This window comes from Microcebus murinus, chromosome 11 (assembly GCF_040939455.1).
Source record: "Microcebus murinus isolate Inina chromosome 11, M.murinus_Inina_mat1.0, whole genome shotgun sequence".
In the NCBI taxonomy this organism is placed as follows: Eukaryota; Metazoa; Chordata; class Mammalia; order Primates; family Cheirogaleidae; genus Microcebus; species Microcebus murinus.
This window is the reverse complement of record NC_134114.1, coordinates 68,989,677-69,007,874: the sequence shown is the minus strand read 5'-3', so window position 1 is coordinate 69,007,874 and position 18,198 is coordinate 68,989,677. Positions and strand designations below refer to the sequence as shown.

Sequence of the window (18,198 nt, the reverse complement as noted above, 5' to 3'; positions counted from 1 at the left end):
GAAAAATAGTGCAGTAGGCATAGTAGGAGATAGTTCATTTTGAGGAGAAAAATTCATTCATTCATTCATATTTTGTGCAGTTATTTGTGCCAGGCACAAGTTAATTGTCTTTGCTCCAGTATTTGACCACATTAAGTATGAAAACTTGGGCATCGGTTTGTTGGTTACATTATAAGATTATTAATTTCTGTTCATTATGTACCTTTTCAGCAGATAATTATGTCTTCATTGGATGTAGATATTGATAAAGGATGCACTCTGTTTTCAGTTTATTACCTTAAATTTAACCATAGATTAAAGAAATAAAAATGGTATAAAAAAGAGGCGAAAGTGGTGTATTTCCTGGATGCACAGCTGCATGTTGAGGATATTTTGCAATTATATAGTTAATTTTTTGGTCTTAAATGTCTAATACAATGCATGTTGAAGTAATGGGATTACACTCTGAAACCTATAACAAACAATAAACCAACAAAAATTAATTATCTCCATTCAATCAACTGTGTATTGAGGCCCAATTTATGTAGAGCAGACAAGAGAGATTTTCTAAAATAAAGGAAACAATTAGTATTTGTTGTTAATATCTTTCATTGATTAATACATATTTATCGATCATCTAAGCCAGACACTATGCTAGAAGCTGAGGATAAAATAAGAGTAACAAGAGACATGGTTTCTGTCCTTGCTTATAGTCTAGTAGAAGAGATAGACATTGATCAAATAATTTCGCAATTTAGAATTAAAACAGTCATAAATACTAAGAAGAGGTACATGGTCTTATGAGAACACACAGCATTTGAGAGAAATAGAAAAAGTAATAGGTACATATTTGAATGAGAAAAAGAAGTGAGAAACCACTGTTGGTAATCAATGGCAACATTATTATATGTATCTTATATGTCGCAGAGTTCTAGTGGTAAGAGTTTTGATAAAATTATGAGTGGGAGTAATTTTCCATTGGCTAGATGAACTTAAACAATTTTGATGTACTAAAGAATTATTTGAAATAGATTATAAAAATAATGTTAAATATAAAAACTGAGCCATTAGAGAAAAAATAAACCCACAGTTTTATTTTATATATTTGGGATTAATGGAATGAGTCCAATTGCTAAATTATCTCTTTAGACACATCACTTTCTTATTCATGGTGTTTCTTTGCCTTGAAAAGAGGAAATTATGACTTTGGGAACTGTGAAGCTGGCCAAAATAAAATTCTTTTCTGAAGATATTAATGGAAGCATAAATATATTATTTTTTATTTTTAATATATTTTATTGAGGTTTTACTTTTCTAAAATTTAACTTTATATAGGGAACTCATTAATTTCAGTTTAAATTTGTTGATTTTGCTTTGTCACATGAACTATTTATACAGTTGTTTGAATTAAAAGAACTTATAAGGAATTTTAAAAATTAGAAAAAAGAATTTCTAGTTTCATGAAATAACATTTCCCTTCTCTTCATTTTTCTCATAAGCAAAGCCTAAATTTAAGCTTGAAGTTATTTAAAATTAATTGGTTAGCATTTTTTATTTCTAATTATATTGATGTATATTGTTAAATCTCCTTCTCCAAGTATTTAATTCAATGCATCAGTGAGAATTGCCCCAACTAATATGTTTCTCCTGCTTAAGTGGAATAAAAGAGATATGTTAATAATATTTAAGTTCTTATTGATTGTTGAATGGCAAGTAAAGCACAAATAATGTCGAAGCTTATACACTATTAGCCTTTCTAGGTTTGCAGAGGAAACAGGCCAGACATTATGACAGCTATTCTCACTTCATCATTCATAGAGCTTCCTAAATGAATTTCATTTTTTAATGGGTGCTGGAGGTAAAAATCCTTTGGTAGGTTGGAAGCTGGATGAAGAAAAATGTATGCCTTTGAGTTGCATGCTTTAATCATGAGGATATTGCAGCTTATAGTCATTTTTCCTTTTTGTTTGGCTATTTCCAATTTAGATTTAGCAAAGAATAACACTTTGTTGCATGTTTAGTATTTGGGATGGCATATTCAGTCTTGGGTGTTACTAGCATTACCAGTTGAAAACATTTTTTTCTCTTTTCCCTCTTGATCCTTGGATTTAAAACAGGCATTCCTTTAAGTAGTCCTGTATTTAACATCCAATAGTATTATGCAGACTTTGAATATATAGTAGATCATGAAAAATAATGTGTTTCAAGCTGCATTATAATTATATACTGAAATATGCTATAATCCTATCTATCAACTCCTGGTTTATGGTGGTCTCCATGAGGGTCAACTATTATAATTAGGATTAATGAAGCATAAAATGCTTTTTTCCTCTTGGGTTGGGGGCATTCTGTTCCCTTGCACTTTCCAAGCTTGAATTTCCCCCTTTGCTAAAAATATTACTTAAGTTCAGTAAAAATATTGACCCATCAAAGTTTGGAAATTAATCATAGCTGACATTTATTAACTGTATTGCTGAAGATTCTTCAGAGAAACAGAACCAATAGAACATACGGTCATACATTGCTTTACAATAGGGATGCTTTCTTAGAAATGCGTCATTAGGCAATTTTGTTGTGCAAACATCATAGAGTGTATTTACACAGACCTAGATGGTATAGCCTACTACACACCTAGACTATTAATATATGGTATAACCTGTTGCTTCTAGGCTGCAAACATGTACAGCATGTTACTATACTGAATACTGTAGGCAATTGTAGCACAATGGTAATTATTTGTATATCTAAACATATCTAAATATAGAAAAGGTAGAATAAAGATATGGCATAAAAAAATAAAAAATTGTGCACCTGTATAGGGCATTTATCATGAATGGAGTTTGCAGGACTAGAAGTTGCTCTGGGTGAGTCATTGAGTAACTGGTAAGTGCATGTGAAGGCCTAGGACATTACTGTATGCTACTGTAGACTTTATAAATATTGTACACTTAGGCTATACTAAATTTATAAAAAGATTTTTCTTCCTTTAGTAACGAATTGATTACTATAACTTTATAAGCTTCTTAATTCTTAAAAACTTTTTGACCGTTAGCTTAAAACACAACACATTGTATAGCTGTACAAAAGTATTCTTTCTTTATATCTTTATAAGCTTTTTTCTATTTTTAAGATTTTTAATTTTGGGGAGGTTTTAAACTTTTTTGTTAAAAACTAAAGATGCAAACACACATTCGTCCAGGTCTACGAAAGGTCAGATTATCGGTATCATTGTCTTCTACCTGCACATCTTGTCCTACTGGGATGTCTTCTGGGGCAACAACACATATGGAGCTGTCATCTCCTATGATTACAATACCTTCTTCTGGAATGCCTCCTGAAGGACCTGCCTGAGGTTGTTTTACAGTTAACTTTTTTTTATAAGTAGAAGGAGCACACTCTAACCATAAAAAGTATAGTATAGTAAGTACATAAATCAGTAACATCGTCATTGTACTATATACAGTTATATGTGCTATTCTCCTATATGACTGGCAGTGCAGTAGGTTTGTTTACATCAGAATCACCACAAATGTTTCTAACGCATTGTGCTACAGTGTTACAGTGACTACAGTGTCAATTAGAATTTTTCAGCTCCATTATAATTTTATGGGACCACTGTCATATATGAGGTCCATCACTGACCAAAACGTTGTTATGTGGGCCTGATTGTAAGGAAGAGATTTATTTTGGGGAAATGGCTGAGAAGTCCCATGATCTGCTGCCTGCAAACTGGAGACCTAGGAAAGCTAGTGGTGTAATTCCACTCTGAGTTTGAAGGACTGAGAACCAGATGAGCTGATGGCGTAAATCCCAGTCCCAACTGCAGAAGACCCATGTCCCAGCCCAAACAGATGGTCAGGAAGCAAAAAGCAGCAAATTTCTCCTCCTCTTCCTTTTGTTTTATTCAGGCCTTCAACCAATGAATTGGGTGGTGAACCACATTGGGGAGGGCAGTGTGATTTGCTGAGTCTATTGATTCAAATGCTAATCTCATCCAGAAATACCCTCACAGACACACTCAGAAAATATGTTTAATCTCAGCACCCTGTGGCCCACTCAAATTGACACATAAAATTAAACATCTCATTAATTTAAGTTGTATGTATATTTTATGAAAGGTGTTAGAGGTCAGGAATGTCTCAATAATTCTGCCACAAAATAAATTAAAAAGTAGGAGATAATTAGTGTCATTTCCTGCCATTTGTACCACCATCCCAAATAATTTAACCCAAAGCCTCACCATTTAATAACAGTCACGCAAGTCCATCAGAACAGATCGTAAACAAACTTCTCTCCTGTGATCTGGACATTTCCATCACACACTGAGTGATGTAACTAAAAGTTGTGTGGATGAATAACACAGAAAGACCCAATTCTTCCACATTCTTTGGATGCATGATAACTTGGGGAGAAGATTGAATGAATTAAGGTCTCTGGCTAATGTTATATGTGTGAATAGTTGTATTTGCCTTTCTTATTAAGATCTTCAATATTTTTATAAAGTAATGCAAAACTATGTATCGAAACTATGTATAAGTTTTAGATTTTTCTGAATTAAAAACATTCATATGAGGAGAGATGCAACTATATATGGAATCATTTTTCTGCTCAGGGTTTTCAGATATCCACAAGAAAATAGCTTGGAGATTTTATGTGTTGATTATAAGACCCATTAAAAGTCATATCAGTAGAAAAGCTTCCATCTTTGAAAAATGAGGTCCTTTGAGAGTCATGGATCATTGACTAGCTGATCATGTATTTATTCTCTTCTCTCTTTTTTCTATCCTATGGACAGCTAGAGGGTAGAATCAGACAACAATAAGTGGATTTGGATTTCTGGTGTGAGAAATTTGACAGTTTGACACAAAGGAATGATTGTTTAAATAACTTCTTAAGCATGCATTTGAAAGAAGAAATGAAATTTGATTAAAAGTTCCAAATTTAAAAAAATTGACAGTGAGCTCAGAGACTCTCTTATTCAGCCTGTACAGATGAGGAAACTTAGCTAAATGGAACACAGAAAGTTCATATAAACTGATACTCAAAAGTTGATAAAAACTGTCTTGACCTCTGATCCAGTGCTATTTTCATTATTTTAGTTAATATAATTTTAATAGTTCTAACTAATCAATAAGATAAGCTAGCTCAAGGTTGTCTCTATTTGTTATATTTAGAATTTAAGTAAAATAACATTTTTGAATTATCTTTGTTGGACCTTTGAAAATTAATTGTAAAAATCACATAAGTTAGGAACTCTACAAGCATATTGTGTCACATTTTTTGCTCTGCTGTCTGCTTTTCAATGTTTTATGTATTTATCCAGACTATGTATAAGATACTTAGTCCTTTGGGTTTAGCTTTATAGGTATGATAAAGATTCAAATACTGTTTACTTTCAAAAAGTTATCTAAAAATTTAATTAAGGAAATACTTCAAAGAAACTAAAATGAAACATTTAAAGTAGGAAATATTAGAAAAATTAAATAGGAAAAATTTCAAACACACTGAAAAACCAAACTAACCAATTTTAACAATATTAATATTTTGACATATTTGCTTTATAGATATTTTTGCTGTTGCAAAGAAATAGAAGTTCACAGAGACTGTTGAGCCCCTTCACATCCTATTCTGTCCCATTTCACTTCTCCAGAGATAATTACTATCCTGAAGTTGGTAAGTATTCTTCCTCCATGTTTTTATATTTATATGTGTATATGTATTCATAAATTTTATATACCTGCTCTGCCAATATTTTATATGCTAGCCACATGTGACTTTTTAAATCTAAATTAATTAAAATGAAATAAAGCACATTCAGTTCCTTTGGAGTACTAGCCACATTGCCAGTGTTTGGTATCCACATAAGGCTGTTGTATAAGACCATACAGATTCTGAACATTGTCATCACTGTAGAAAGTTCTGATATATACCATTGTTTGCACGTTCTTAAACATCATATAAATTATATCATGCTGTATATATTCTGGAGCTTGCTTTTTCACCCAGCATTATGTTTTTGAGATTTATCTACAATGATATATGTGGTATCCTTTCCTTAGTATTTTATTGTATAAATACACTTCAATTTACTTATTTATTTATTCACTCATTTATGGACATTTAGTTTATTTTCAGTTATTAAATGTTAAACTAATGCTGCAATGAGCACTTTTATGTTTGTTCCTTTGCACATATGTGTAAGCAAAATTTCTTTAAGATATGTATTTGTTGGTTCTAATCATTATCAACTTTGCATGATGTGGCCAATCATTCCCCAAAGTAGTAATACCTATTTATGCTTCTCTAGCTGGGCAGAAGATTTCCTTTTCTTCATATACTTGCTGATACTTTCAATTATTAGACTCTAGTATGAAATGTTATTTTGTTCTAATTTGCATTTCTTTAATAGTTAATGAGGACGAATAAACTTTTATATGTTTATTGGCCATTTGCTGTGAATTGTTTATTTATATTTTATTTTTGATTTTAACTGTCTTTTTCCTTTTAATTTAGTTCTTTATTATAATTTCTTTTTGGTTTTATGCCTTGTAAATTTGTCCCATTTTGTGGCTTGTGGTTTTACTTTATTTATGGCGTCTTGATGTATTGAAGTTTTAAAATATATTGTGTAAATATTTTCAGCTTTTCCCTTTAAGGTCTGTACTTTGTTGGGTCTTAAGAAAGCTTTTTCTATTTTGATGCCCTATAGTTGATTTCCATTTTTTTCCCTCTAAAAGTGTTATAATTTTGGTTTCCAGATTTAAGTTTTTAAAATCCACCTGGGATTTATTTTGCAACAGGGTCTAATTTTTTCCCATATGTATGACTAATTTTCTTAACATCATTCTAAAAATAATTTATCCTTTCCTCAATGATTTGCTTTGGCAACTTTCTTATAGATAGTACCAGATTGCCATATATATATATGATTCTGTTTTTGGGTTCTCTATTTTGTGTGGTTGATTTGTTTATCTCTGCACCAATATCATGCTATTTAAATTATCAAAGTTTAATAATAGGATAATGGCTGTTAGAGTAAGTCTTTTCACAATGTTCATCTTCTTCAAAAGTGTCCTAAGATGAGAATCTGTTCTCTTGCATATGAATTATAGGGTCATATTGTCAAATCTATTAGTAACACTCATGGGATTTTTATTGGAATTGAATTTATAGGATAATTTAGGGAGAATAGACATTTTTATGAATCTGAATTTTCCCATCTACCAACATGGTATATCTTCCCATTCATTTAAGTTTCCACTTATGCCTGACAATAAAGTTTTGTAATTTTCTCCATAGAGGTCTTACTCAGATTTTGTTAGATATATTCTTAGGCACATTATGATTTTGTTTCTATTACTATTACAAGTGAGATCTTTTAATACATTTCTATTTGGATGTTGTTTGTGTATAGGAATTTTTTTGCTGGTAATTTTTTTGTATATTGATTGTATATACAATAACCTTGTTGAATCATCTTATTAGTTTTAACAATGTGTAGATTCTCTTGAATCTTCTGTGTAATCACATTATCTGTAAACAATGACTATTTTTTAATCCTTATATTTTTAATACTTTTAAAATTAGTTAGGATTTCCTGTACAGAGTTCAATAAAAGCAGTAACGACAAACATTCTTATCTTATTTCTGACTTTAAAGAGAATGCTTTAAAGTTTTACCATTAAATATCAGATTCAGGAAAAAATTTCCTTGTATTCTTAGCTTGCTATGGGGTACTTAATAAAATATAATTTATGGGTGTTAAATTTTTCCTGTATCCTTTGAAATTATCTTGTGATTTTTTCTGCCTTAATATATTAAAATGGCAAATTACATTAATAAATTTTTAAATGTTAATCTCTCCTTGAATTCCTGAGATAAACCTTACTTGATTATGATGTAGTTATGTAGATGTGGACAGACACACTTTGCTTGATTAAGTTGATTACCAATTTATGTAGATTTTTCATCTATGTTAGTAAAGAAGACTACCTATAGTCTTTTCTTATACAGTTTTGTCATTTTAAGCATTAAGATTATACTAGTCTTATAAAATAAGCGGGATAGCTTTCCCTATTTTTTACTGTCTGGAGTATCTTGCTTAAAATAGAGGTTATCTGTTTCTTTAAGATTTGGTAATACTTATCTATAAACAACTTTGGCCTGATGATTTCTTGTGGGTAGACTTTTGACTGCTGATCTAATTTCTTTGATGATCATGAATATACTCTGGTTTCCTATATTTTTCTTCAGTCAAATTTAGGTTATCTATGTAGGATATCCCAAAAACCTTAGCACAGTTTTAAACTTAAGTGACTTCAAGAGTATAAATGACAGACTTATACAATTAGTGTTGAAATATTATTTAAATTTCTTTCAAGTTTTGTGGTTTTTGAGTAACAAATTTTTAATTTTTTGTTTCAGTCATATTTGTTTTAGTTTGCCATATTTAGTCAGAGGCACTGAAACAAAAAATTAATATTAAATATTTATTATTAAATTTCTTTATAGGTTTTTCCTCCTTTTTGTCTTGTACAATTTATGTGTTGAGGAAACCAGCTTATTAGTCTGTAGTTTCCCACTGTGTTAGGAGTTCCTAAGACCAACAGTGGTTCACTAGGAGGACTCACAGGACTCAGCACCTAGTTGTACTCATGGCTATGATTTATTATAGCAAAGAATATGAAGCACTACCAGTAAAGGGAAAAGGCAAATGGAGCAAAGCCTGGATGAAACCAACCACAAGCCTCTAAGAGTCCTCTTCACATAGAGTCACACAAGAGGAACTTAATTCCCTCAAGAATAAGTTGTGACAACACACATGAAATGTCTACCAGGGAAGCTCATTACAGGTTTAGTGCCCAGGGTATTTACCAGAGGCTGGTCATGTATCAAGGATATCCTCTGTCTGGCATATACAAAATTCCAGACTCTCAGAAGAAGAGCATGTGTTCAGCTTAAACCTCATTGTGCAGTTTAGGCATGGTGAGCACTGTTACCAGTTCTGGGAATGGTTGGAACCCTCCTGAAATCCAAGTTCACAGGACCAACCTTGCAAACAAGATTTTCTTAGGAAATTTTCCAATTCAAATTTGGGATTATGAGAGTTTTACTTAACATTTTTGGTGATGTGTTAGTTTTTTTTTCCATCTTATGTTGAAAATGTTGGTGACTTATTAATTATCCTGGACATTAATAAAATTATCTAATCTCTGTATTAATACTAGTGTAATAATACCAATGCCATTACTAACAGTATGGTTACTGGGAAATAATTTAAAATTTCTTTACAGTTCTTTTGGCCCTTGTATATCCCATTAAGAATTTACGACACATTACTCTGTTTGATGTAACTTGAAATACTAATAATTGCTGTGTGTTTAAGCTGGCAACTTGATACATAAGTTAGTTTATTTCATTTTACTTCCAAATTTTGGCAATAGCTTTTAAAATTCTTGATTCAGTTTTATTTTATAATAATGTTAGAAATTTGTATAGTTTCAAAGTCATATCTAGAAAATAAGGTAAATTTGGAGAAGTCTAGCTTCTTTTTCCTGTTGCCCCCTTCTCTTCTTTCCCATAGGTAAACACTTTAATTAGCTTTTGATTTATCTTTTTTTATATTTGTTTTTTATTTTATTGTATTTTTTATTTCAGCATATTGTAGGGGTACAAATGTTTAGGTTACATATATTGCCTTTGCCCCACCTGAGTCATAGCTTCAAGTGTGTCCATCCCCTATACAGTATGCACCACACCCATTAGGTGGGAATAAAATCCCCTCCAATCCCCTCCTCCTCCCTCCCACCTGCCCAACACCCAGTGAATGTTACTACCATATATGCACATAAGTGTTGATCAGTTAATACCAATTTGATGGTGAGTACATGTCATGCTTGCATATAATTCTCATGTTAGGCCTCTTCACACAATCCCACATTTCTTGTAGGCTTTGCTCTTTTCTCTTATTTCTCTGCTCTATCTCTGCAACTGACTTATTTAATTGAGAGGTGTTATTTTTAATCCCTGAGATTCTTTCTTCTGTTTGATCTACCCTATTCTTGAGGCTTTCCACTGTGTTTTGTAATTCCTTGAATAAATTCTTTTTTTTCTAATATTTCAATTTTTTTAGTGAATTTTTCTTCCTAATCCTGGATTTTTTTTTGTGTGTGTGGTTTCTTTGTGTGGTTGTCCATTTTCTCTTGCATATCATTGAGTTTTGTTACAATCCATGTTCTAAATTCTTCTTCTGTCATTTTAGTGTTCTGAATTTGGTTGATATCCATTGCTAGAGAGCTGGTGTTCCCCTTTGGGGGTGTGCTTTCAGTTTGATTCTTCATACTTCTAGAGTTCTTTCCCTGATTCCTTCCCATCTGGAGCAGCTGTTGCTTCTTACCTTTAGATTTTGTTTAGATAATGACACACCCAGTTTAGTCTCTGTGGCAGTAGGTAGTGTTCGTGGGTGAGATTCAACCACACCCTGTATGATGAGTCAGTAAATGCAGTAAAAGGGCATGCAAATTGACCTCCCTGTCACTAGGTGGTGCTTGCTGGGAGGAACAGGCTGCAGTGTTTTTTGGGTCCTGTAACCAGCTCTCATTCTTCTGGAGAGGCACTCTAGTACCTCAGATGGCGAGTAGGGCCCTGGGGCTTCCAGATGTGTCCTTTTTCGCCACCTCAGTGGGGACAGGTGGAGTGAGGCTGGGAGGGGCTAGGTTGGGTGAGCCTGCCCTCAAGCTCCACAAATGCTGCTAGCAGGGACCAAAGGTCTGTTCTCTGCTTCTGGGCAAAGCTGGCAGGGAGAGGCCAAAATAGTCCCACTCAGCCAGAAAGTCTGGGGGTCAGGGTGGGGCTATCTGTGACCTACAGTCTGGAGCAGGCTTCACTGCTTTCCACCGTCCCTTATTCCATGGTTTATCCCTGGCATGAGTAGAGTAAGGGAAGGGGAGAAGAAGCATGGTGCCTGCTGATGGGCTTGGGTCTGTGTGGTGGGAGGTGTCCTGAGGCAGCTGGGAGCCTGTTGCCCTATCCACAGGAAGCTCACCACTCACTGGTGGCAATCGTCTCTGGGCTGGTTTTAGCAGGTCTCTCCAGCAGCTCAGGAGCCCACCAGCAGTCTGAAATGCAAGGGAGGGGAAATGTGACTGCTCTACCACCCTTGTCACTGGTCTCCAAGCCTCTCAGGGTTAGATCCTGCTAATGCCTTTCTCCTTCCAGTTCTGCTCTGCAACTTCTTTCTGTGGAGTCTCCTGTAGTTTCAGGCACCCTTCCTTCCCACTCTTATCTGATCTATGTTTCTCTACCTGTTTGTTTTTTTACTTTCATCTAAAATCTGTCTTTCTTGCAGAGACACTCTGGTTGGCCATTTTTCTCTCCACCATCTTGCTTCTCCCCTTTCTATTTGTTTTCTCAATGGAATCAGATTTGTATTTTTTCCCTAGATGAATGCAAGTATACTATTCACTAGTTTTTTTTTTCATTTAATAATATTTCCTAGAGATCACACTGTAACATTATATAAAAATTCCTTATTAGAATCTGTTTTTTATTTGGCATGAAATTACCATGATATCATGCAGGTAATATATATTTGGACCCCAAACCTATCTTTAGGTCTTACTCTTTCATAGAAAATTTTTTTCTCCCCAGAGTTTTTTGGCAGAGAACCAGCTTTCTTGCTGCTCTCCTAGGCTAGTAAGCAGAGATTTTGTTTTTGTTTTTTAATATCCCTTTTTTATGGAATAAGCCATCTTTTGATTATCTAAACTTTTTATTTGGGTACTTTGGTTATTTCATTCTAACTCCTGTACTTGTGTAGGCCCCAAACCACATATTCTGCTCTGACATATGGACCTTAAAACCTCAGCTACTGGCCCCCAGATTCAATTTCTACTTTATACCACCCTAAGTTGTCATACTGTCAGCTTATACTTTTCTATGGCTTTGAGTTCCCTCTTTGTTTGTATACTATCCAGCATTCCTCTGTGTTTGGTGCAAGAGCAATTCACTTTGTCATGTTGCCAGTAGATCAAATGTATTTACAAGCATACCTCAGAGATATTGCAGGTCCAGTTCCAGATCACCAAAATAAAGTGAATACCACAATAAAATGAGTCACATGAATTTTTTGGTTTCCTAGTGCATATAAAAGTTATGTTTACATTAGACTTTAGGCTATTAAGTATGCACTAGAATTATGTCTAAAAAAACAATGTACATGTCTAATTTATAATAAAAATATTTTATTGCTAAAAAAGAAAAAGCTTCGCAAGTTGTAATCTTTTTGCCGGTGGAGTGTCTTTCCTTAATGTTGATGGCTGCTGACTAATCAGGGTGGTAGCTGCCAAAAGTTGGGAGCCAAAAGTTGCTGTGGCAATTTCTTAACAACATAAGACAATGATGAAGTTTGCTACATTGATTTATTCTTCTTTTCATGAAAGATTTCTCTGTAGCATGTGATGCTGTTTTGATATCATTTTACTAACAGTAGAACTTTTTTGTTTTTTAGAGACAAGGTCTTGTTCTGTTGCCCATGCTGGAGTGTAGTCTTGAACTCCTGGGCTTAAGTGATCCTCTGCCTCAGGCTCCCAAGTTGCTAGGATTACAGGTGTGAGCCCCTGTGCTGGGCTTATAGTAGAACTTCTTTCAAAATTGGAGCCAATCCTCCCAATCCCTGCTGTTGTTTTAACAACTAAGGTTATGTCTAAATCCTTTGTTGTTCACAAGAATGATGCAATGTTCTTAGCTTCTTCACCAGGAGTAGATTCCATCTCAAGAAACCACTTTTTTTGCTTATCCATAAGAAGCAACTCCTCATCTGTTTTAAGTTTTATCATGAGACTGCAGCAATTCAGTAACATCTTTAGGCTTCATTTATAATTCTAGTTCTCTTGCTATTTCTACCATATCTACAGTTACTTCCTCCACTGAAATCTTGAACCCCCCAAATTCATCCGTGAGGGTTAGAATCAACTTCCCCCAAACTCTTGTTCATGTTGATATTTAGAACTCCTTCTATGAGGGGTGGATGTTTTTAATGGCATATAGAATGGTGAATACTTTCCAGAAAGATTGCAGTTTACTTTGTAAGACTCATCAGAGAAATTACTATGTACAGCAGCTAAGACTTATAAAATATACTTGTAAATAATAAGATGTGAAAGTTGAAATAACTCTTTGAACCATGGACTACAGGATGGCTGTTGTGTTAGCAGACATGGGAGCACCATGAATAACATACATTTTCATCGGAGGACCAGGTGAATTGTCAATGAGTCGTAATATTTTGAAAGGAATCTTTTTCTCTGAGCAGTAGATCTCAACAGTAGGCTTAACATAATTTAGTGAACCATGCTGTAAAAAATGTGCTGTCATCGAGGCTTTGTTGTTCCATTTATAGAGCATAGGCAGAGTAGATTTAGCATAGTTCTTAAGGGCCCTAAGATTTTCAGAATGGTAAATGAGCATTGGCTTCAACCTAAAGTCACTAGCTACATTAGCCCCTAACAAAAGAGTCAACCTTATTTGAAGCTTTGAAGCCATTGACTTCTCCTCTCTAGCTATGCAAGTACTAGACGGCATCTTCTTTGATAAGAAGGCTGTTTTATCTACATTGAAAATATGTTGTTTGGTGTAGTTACCTTCATCAGTGATCTTAGTAAGATCCTCTGGATAACTGGCACTTGCTGCTTCCCTTGCACTTTTATGTTCTCATGATGGCTTCTTTCCCAAAACCTCATGAACCTCTGCTAGCTTCCAACTTTTGCACTCACAACTTGGCTGTTAGGTGCAAGAGCCCCAGCTTTCAGCCTATCTTGGCGTTTGACATGACTTCCTCACTAAGCTTAATCATTTCTAGCTTTTGATTTAAAGTGAGAGGTGTGTGACTCTTCCTTTCACTTAAATGCTTAAGAGGCCAATGTAGAGTTATTCATTGGCCTAATTTCAATATTATTGTATCTCAAAAAAGGGGGAGGCCCCAGGAGAGGGAGAGAGTTAGGGAACAACTGGTCAGTGGAGCAGTCAGAAGGCATACAACATTTATTAATTCTCCATCTTTACTGGGCATGGCTCGTGATGCCCCAAAACAATTACAGTAGTAACATCAAAGATCACCAATGTCAGATCACCACAATAGATATAATAATGAAAAGTTTGAAATGTTGCAAGAATTAAAAAAATGTGACATAGAGACATTAAGTGAGCACATGTTGTTGGAAAAAAGATGGTAATGGACTTGCTTGATGCAGGGGTTGGGTTGCCACAAACTTTTAGTTTGTAAAAAAACATAATATCTGTGAAGGGCAGAAGTACAAGCAATACAAGATATGCTTTTACTTCTATCACTCATGTGTCATCCCTTTTCTGTAGTTATTTAATAAAGGAACACATATTCACATAGATGAAATAATTTTATAAGATATATCTAATAACTAAAATTGTGATTTTCCTACCAAAGCTTTTCTGCTTTCTTTTACTTGCAAAGATTATTGGATGTCTGTAATAGTTATTTTAAGGTCTTTTTCAGGTCCTTTTCCTCCCTCTCTGCCTTGCTTATTTTTCTCTTTTTTCTCCAACTCAAAGACAAATTTATGTAGGGGTACCTAGGTCAACTAAGTTTAGTGCTTCTTTCCTAAAGGCAATAAATAGAGTCACAAGGCTTTTAGACATTATAGTGAGTATAAATTCTTTTTAATAAAATAAAAAAAATTACCTAAGTATAATTTACAGATTCTTAGTTTAGGGTACTTTGTGAATATTTGAAGAGATTTTATTCAATTACATTTACTCCTGTTTGATTTTATGTCTTTGTTTCACTTGTGCTGTCCTCTAACTTGTCTCTTCCCTGTTGTTTTCTTTTATACTCCTCTATTTGCAGTATAGGTGTTTCATTAAGACTGCATCTGGCATTGGCCTGCCACATAGAGGAACTTTTGTATTTCATAAATTTCAACTACATCTTTCGCTTTGTGCAAGTGTTAAAATAGAGGTAATATTGATATGCAGTAAATAGCTTGGCAGTGTACAAGTCACAGTTAAATATTCAGATCTCTCAAAGACATTTGTAGCTTTCAGAAAAATTCTCCTTTGGGTATGACACGTTTACTTGCAACTTTGAGCAGAGGTAAAAATTTTGAAAAAGTATGAGAAAAATTGTTTTGACTATTTTTAAGCTTCTTAAGCGATAAAAAAATAGTAATTTTAGTCCTCCTAGTTTTGTTCCAAGAAAGACTATTAAATCTTTCTTTAAAGTAAGTGGTTCCAAGAGAGTTAATTTTCAGGATCCCTCGAAAGATGTCATCATTATTATAATTATTTTTTTGGTTATAAGCTTTATCCTTTAAGAAAAAATTTGAAGCATAGTACTACTTCAGTTATTTTTAAAAAGAACACTTAGAAACCCCAGTGCAAAAATTGTATACATGCTACTTAAAGCTGTGCATTGATCAGCAAACTTGAAAATCAGATGTTTTACAATTGATCCTTATTCAAATGATAAGAGTTCATGCAGTATAGGTACTTAGTAACATGTTTAATTACAACATGAGGAATGCAAGAAAACTAATGAGAATTTTAACTTTGACTTTTCCTGATATTTCAGGCTATGGCATTTGCCATCATTTTTCTTCATATGTTAATTATGTCATATGTGTCAAAGTTATATCAACCTGGATTTATGCACATATATTACATTAAATGTATTCTAAGTATAGTATATACATTTAAACATCAATTTATAAGTAGAAACAACGAAATATACATCAGTTAATAAGCAAAAACAGGGTTCAACAAGATAATCCAAAGTCCTGTAGCTGTCACTGTTCCACATGAGGTAGAATTATGAGAGAAAGCTCAATTTTCCAGCTAATTGAATTTGCCAGAGCAGGATCTTTTGCCCACATGTTGAAAACAGGAGCATGTCTTTTCTCACAACCTGTAAACCAACTAGTTGAAAGATTGACGTCTGGGTAGAGAGAACACAATCTTATATTTGGTTTCAGCCAGCCAGAGTTATAATCACAGCTGTGGTGGTGAGGGGAGTGGGAAGGTTTGGCTTTCACACAGCAACTTAAACAAACAAAGTGTAATATCTTCATTGCTATCCAAGTCATTTCCTGCTTCAGCATTCTTCATGCAAGTTCTTTGCGTTGCATTAATGGAAACTCAACCAGAAAGCTAGGCTTTGAGCTATTTTGTTTCTGCCATAGTCTATGGGAATGTCAAGATAAAGCTACTAGTAATCAGTGGAGCATGTGGAAGAATTAACTTGAAAAAATAAGGCCTCTACTGAATACATGACAAAAATTTAAGAAAGGGTTACATTTCAGAAGTCCAGTCATTTGGACAGAGTATTTCAGAGTCATTGAGTTTTTTTTTCATGCAGTTTTCTCTGTATGTAGGATGCCTTATTGAAAATTGGCACCATTTAATGCGGATGTCTTCTGTATTCACAGTAAAGCTGAGGCTAAAGCAAACAATTAGAAAGTGTTCTGTGTAGTTGCATGTAGTATGTCTTTCTTTTGCTGGCAAAGATTAACAGTCTCTTTATTGTACATCCAAAGATCTTGAATCCTATAAAGGGATCAGATTCAGGAGAAATGTTGTTATGCTTTGACATACCAAATATGAATAGCCAATTAACAGGAGCAGCAAGAGAAAAATATCACAAAAGTCATGGTATGTAAATTAAGAATGGCTGGGAACAATTACTTTATATGGCAAAGCCAGGAAAACATTAAAAACACCTGTACTTCTTTGTTTTCAACTAGGGAGAAAATAAATGTAGAGAACATGTTTATCTGTTTAACAGTGAAAACAAACAGTTTTCATAATGCGTAAATTAAAGAGGATGTCTATTTCCTTAGATATGGTAGAGAGAAGGGAATAATAACAGAATTGGATAAAAGCAATCTGACAAAGAGGAGCTGTCCTCCTACCAGGGCCAAGCCATGCTATGTCCCACATGCTGATTTTTTGAATAGACTTCTTGCCACAGTGTATTTTCCCGGGCCTCAAAAATTTATAGGATGTGCTTAGCTAACATTAACAACACAGCAGTTTCTTTCCCTCACAGACAAGCCTGCTTGAGCAAAGCAAGACATAAACTGTTATAATACTTTGCTAATTATTTACATAAAGATGAAGATAGATGACATGTAAGTTTCATATGTATTTCATATTACCCTCTGGCCTATGAATGAATAAAGAAATTGAGAATTTCTTTTACATTTCACTCTGATTTTCTTTACTTTCAGAGATATCTAACAATGATAATGGAAAAACATTTGGCTACTGTTTTTGGTCCAGTCTTGGAGAGGTAATTCATTCATTTCACTTCTAATTTTTCATTATGGTGATATTGAGTTTCTTCTTTATGTTCAGATCATAGTTATGATATAGAATAATAATACCATCTATCTCATACAATGATTTTGAGAAATATACAATGTACTTAATTTATAGTGTCCAGAAAACATTTCTTCCTGGTTTTAAAGTTATAAAGTCAGAAAATTTGTTTGAAGAGAGCATTTTCAAAATAAAGCATAATTAAGATGTTAGTGGGCATATTTTCTCTTAAAAATTAGCTGGCCACTAATAGCCATATTTGCGAGTACAAATAATACCTTCTTACAAAATTTATATAGTATACATATTTATATGTTAAAGATTAAAAACTTTGGAGATAAATTATTTTTTTCCAAATAGAATAAAACAATGTTGTCAAGGCCAATCCTTGGTTGTTTGTCTCTTGATGAAAAGTCTGTAAACATTTAAATTTCATTATGGAAACTGTGGACTTTTATGGCTTGCAGCTTAATTAGAATTTTGGAGAGGTTTTTTTTTTCTCTATTTGCATTTTCCCCATGTGCTTGGTCTTATTTTCTCACTTAAAAAGAATTGTAATTTAATGCTAGATTTGGACATATAATTCAACTTTCTTTTTCTTAATGAGAAAAGACAAAAATCAAGCATCAGAGAAGAGACTAAAATAAAAGTGAATGAAGTACTGAAAAGAAGAACCACATATATGCAAACCCTATGGAGGTTGTAGCTCAAATCCATGTAAGTACAATATCACTGTTTGTAAAATGCATGATGTTTGAAAGGATCAAAGAAAACTATACCAAAGCATGTAAATAGTTACTTAGACTAGTTTTCACATAATAAATACCGATTCTATCTTGGAATTTTTGTTGTTTGGAAGGAATTTTCCTTTGG

At 33.6% G+C, this 18,198-nt stretch overlaps 1 long non-coding RNA gene across 6 annotated transcripts in view; it reads left to right on the top strand.

Moving 5' to 3' along the window:
• Positions 1-18,198, top strand: part of LOC105864140 (uncharacterized) — a 133,039-nt gene that overhangs the window by 54,760 nt on the left and 60,081 nt on the right. For 4 of the 6 annotated variants that reach the window (XR_012921712.1, XR_001150847.2, XR_012921711.1 and 1 more), the window contains 3 exons: positions 5,544-5,652; positions 17,235-17,296; positions 17,938-18,042. This is a non-coding gene — a long non-coding RNA (uncharacterized LOC105864140). Of the gene's footprint in view, positions 1-3,178; positions 3,332-5,543; positions 5,653-17,234; positions 17,297-17,932; positions 18,043-18,198 lie in introns of all 6 variants that reach the window. The other 2 variants (XR_012921713.1, XR_012921714.1) reach the window with 2 other exon arrangements.